This window comes from Ambystoma mexicanum, chromosome 6q (assembly GCF_040938575.1).
Source record: "Ambystoma mexicanum isolate Mex_15411 chromosome 6q, UKY_AmexF1_1, whole genome shotgun sequence".
Classification (NCBI taxonomy): Eukaryota; Metazoa; Chordata; class Amphibia; order Caudata; family Ambystomatidae; genus Ambystoma; species Ambystoma mexicanum.
The window spans coordinates 538,765,796-538,770,390 of NC_090937.1; positions in this window are offsets into that span (position 1 = coordinate 538,765,796).

Below are 4,595 nucleotides of genomic sequence, written 5' to 3' on the forward strand. Positions count from 1 at the left end.
TGCCAGTGGTGCCAGATGTAGCAGTGCCCAACATGGCAACCCCAGAGGCAGGAGTGGGTGGGCAACTGGGTCCTGGGGCTGGGCTGTGGAGCAATGGTATCCCAGTCGGGAGCACTCTGTTCCAGCATGGGTGGACACAGCAAATGGACCCCTGCAGTTGGCTGATGTGCAGGCACCAAATGGCAGGGCATGGTGGCAGCAGGCAGGCAGGTAGGCAGACAGCAGCAGATGGCTCGTGGGAGGCTGCTCGGGGCTATGGGGGGCAGTAATTCGGCCTTTTGGGCAGGAGCGTGGTCTTCCGTGTGCTTATGCGTGGCCAGCTTGATACGGAGTGATTTGGCATGTGAAAATCCTGCACGTCTGCTTGTAAATCGAGGAAAGGCCCTTAGCGCGTATGCACGTCAGCAGGCATATGCGAATTCATTGGACCAAAGGCCCTTAGCGCGTGAGCGCGTCTGTGACGTGAGGCGCGCGGGTGTTTCCCTCATTACACGTGATGACAGAGCACACGTGGATTTCCACCAATCGCGTGTGGAACTTCCTGCGCACCCCAGAAATACATGTACCCAGGCCAATCGCGTGTACGCTCACTTCCCTCCGATTACACGCGATGACACTCGGACGTGCAGTTTCATTTCATTGGCCCAAAGGCCACCATGCGCAGCTGTGACGTCACGCGCATGGCCGTAGAGAATGGCGCGTGTAAAAATGAAGAGATACACGTCCGAGTGTCATAGCGCGTAATTGGTGGAAATGGCCTCATCGCGTATGCGCAGCTGTGACGTGTGTATAAAAGGTACGTGTAGGACCCCATTTCCTTGTACGTGCTTTTCGTGGAGAGCGAGTGGGTGAAATCTGTACTTCTTGTTGGTTCACACGCGATTTACTTCACGGCGTTTCCAGTTCATACTCCCTGTTACCTCTGACAGTTTTTTCTCTTTTCCTCTTTTCCCTGGGCCTGTTTCCTCAAACAGCTCCCCTACTACTGTTGTCCTGTCTCCTCAGACAGCGTACAATTCTTCTTTTGGCGGGGGTTTTGCCAACGCGCACACCGCATATTTTTCACGCTTTTGTTCCTGGCAGATGGTGAGTCGCGCACGTATCTAACATCTGTACTTGCCCCGTGTGTCGCGTACCCCTTCAGAGGTCATTCTAGGCTGCATGTGACACGCATACGTTCATTCTTGTGTTCCTGGGTGCCACAGCGTAGTGCAGGTTTTTTTTTCCACGCACGTGGTCTAGGAGGGGTTGCGTGCACCTTACTTCCCTTTTTTGGGCTGCCTGTGCGTTGCGTGACCCGTCATCTTTCCCCAGGGGTGACATACAACCTTGCTAGAGCACTAGGGTACGATTACCTTCTGGTACCCAAGCCCTTTGACCCCCAATTGCCCAGGACAATAGTTCACATCAACTCCCATACGCACAATAACATCAGTGCCATGGCTGGGAGGCAAACAAGCCGTAAGGGTCGCAAAGGTGGCCGAGCCCCAAGTGGTGGCCGTGGTGGATCCGGTAGGGGACGTGGCCGTGACTTGCAGGGTGCCCCTAGCCCCCCATGTGTGGAGGAGCAGTCAGGGACACCCATGCCCCCCCCCTGGTTGAGGTTACCGTGGCTGACACCATCTATGCTCAGCCCTTGTTGGACCAGCCCACTGTGAAACCAGACCTGGCACAGGCTGACTCCATGGCTGACTTCCAGGTCAGCAGGTCTAGGCCACGTGCGCCGGTGAACGTTGGTGTCATCAGGCCACGTGGATCAGGGGCAGCTAGGTCATCTGCTGCCCCGCGTAGGCAGGCTGGGGAGGCTGCAGGGGCAGCTGCGGCTCCATCCATCCCACCTCTCACACACCCAGCCAGGACAGTGTCAGTCCAAGTCCATCATGCTGACATTCCCCCTGACACCATCACACTTGAGATAATGCCTGCACCAACTCCCATGCTGAGTGTGCAATCCCACACTCCTGCCCCTAGTGTCCAGAGCGGCGCAGGACACTCCGGATCCCCACCACCTTCCAAGCGGAAGAGGAAGAGTGCTCGTCCAGTAGAGGCTGATGCCCCAGACATGGCTACACAGTCCGGCCCGTCATGGAAGCCCAGCTTCAATGAGGCCGAACTGAATGCACTTGTAGAGTATGTGTCCGCACATGACCGCGAAATGGTGATTGTTGCAGGATCCAAGACCACACCTGCACAACGTCAGGCACACTGGCAGACCATTGCGGACATCATAAGTGCCCTTGGAATCGTGAGGCGCACAGCTAATGATTGTACAAGCGCTGGAATGACCTGAAGCGCAGGGCAAAGAATAAGCTGGCCTCAAGTCATGCCGCAACTCTAGTGACTGGAGGTGGGTCTCCAGCAGACGACATAGAACTCACTCCACATGAGCAGGTTGCTGGGACCTACGTCACGGAGGAACAGATCCAAGGCGTGGGAGTAGTGGCAGATTACGAGGCATTGTCCGGTGAGTGCACATGCATGTGTGTGTCATCCATGTGCATGTTGTGTGTGGGAGGGCTTCTGTTTGGGTGCCAGGGGAGGGTGTGTGTGCCTGAGTGGTTCGGCTCACCCATGTGCCTCTTCCAAAACATTCTTTGCACCAGCATTTGGGTATAGCAGCGTCCCTTCGGCCAACATTAGACATCCAGCCCAACACCACGCCAGTTGCCCTTGGAGTGTCATCTTGCCACTACACTGTTGCTTATTTATCTCTGCTTATTCAGGCAGATTGTTTGCATACCACCACTTTTACTCGGGATTTCTCAGTCCTATTGTCACATGTCTGACATGGCTATGGTACAGTGGACTGGCTCTGTTTCGTGGACATGATTAGTTTGGACATGTCCCTGTGCTATAGGACCATTTTTGACTGGCAGCTGCATGTTAAACATTAGAACCATTACAATGAAAATGATCAATCATATGAACAAACTGGACTGAATGAACAATTGGTGACCTCCTCTCCCTCTTCACTTCATGGCTAGGGTACATGCCATCTGTGTGATGGCATGTGTATTTGACCTGCCAATCACTGGCCAATGTGTGATGCCACTGCTAGGCAGCATGCAGCAAATGTATTCATCTTCCATCTTGGTGTCATCAATGTGTGGCATCTGCCTCCCCATCACACGCAGTGACGATGCATGCATGGGAGTGTTTTAGTCATGTGGGACATGTGTCAATGAAGTACTGTTTCTATAGCCTCTCAGCCCTCATTGTGTGCCATGGTGCTAATGCCTGTTTCCATTTGTTTTCTTTTATGTCTTTGCAGGGGAAGACGCACCTGATACTGCTGGGGTTGTGGAGATGGTGCAGACCCAGGGGGGGTCTGAGGGCCGACCGACCACCAGTGAGGGACGTGGTGTGGTGGTGGGTGAGAACCCACAACTGCTGCAGGTTGTGCTCTCAAGGGGTGTCTCTGGCTGCACCTCCCCCGAGCTGTACTCAGGTGTTGATTCGGATGATGAGACCTACGTGCTGTCGCAGGTGAGTGTTCCTGGGAGGGATTCTGTTCTGTCCGACCCACCTGCACCAGGGTTAGAACCCTCAATGGGGATGTCAGTGTTGGCAGGTACGCCTTTGGTGGTTACGGATGCAGGGTCACACTCCGCGACATCTGATCCTGTTCCTGGGCCAGCAGATCAGAGGGGGAATGCAGTCCTGCAGCCTCAGGCAGTGCCGGTACAGCAAGGCACAGTTCGCCTTGCCCCAGACAGGTGTGGTGCCCGCCGACGTGGTGGCCGTACGCCACCTGGCAATACCGCATGGGAGCAATCCATTTACGGTATGGCAACCCAACAGGCAGCATCATCAGAGATGATGGCTCAGGCCATAAATAGGGTGGCCACTTCCATTGTCCCCCCCGAGAGGCTGATGGAGCGACTACAGCAGGCAACCAACTCCATCTGCCAGTCACACAGGGAGGACATGTTTGCGTCCAACAGGGACAGGCGGGCGGCACTGGCGACTCTGCAGGAAGCCATCTCCATAGAGTCCCAGGGCCACAGGGAAGCCCTGAGGCTGGAACTCCTTCACCTCAGGAAGACTCTTGTTGAGCTTGAGGCTTCAACAGACCGAAGGACAGAACAGCAGCTGGAGCGTCTCACCCGTACGCTCTCAGCTGAGATGCAGGCAACTAGGGCGGAGGTCCGGGCATCCCGTGAGTTGTTGCATGGGGACCTCGCACACTCATCCTCCAGAACGAGACCTACCACACCCGCATGCTTGCAGCCATGGAGGAACAGACTAGGGCCTTGCGTGGGCTGCCTCCCATAGTGCCACCACCTCCGGATGCAGCTGCACAGGGTGAGAATAGCGACAGCAGTGATACTCCCACAATAGGGTAGCCGTGTGGGCCATGAGCCCATGGAGGTGTTTTGTTTTCGCAAGATCCACACAGGTGGGTTTTGGTGTGCACCCTGTCCTCGGACCTCCTGGGTGGCCTCCCCAACCCCCCCGAGCCCATTAATGGCCTTTTTTTTTTTTTTATTTATTTTTTTCCTTTTTTTTTTTTGGGACAGTGTGTTGCCTTGTGTGGCTCCCGTGGGCATACGCTGCATTGTGGCTGGGCACATGCAGGCTTGTCATGGATTTGG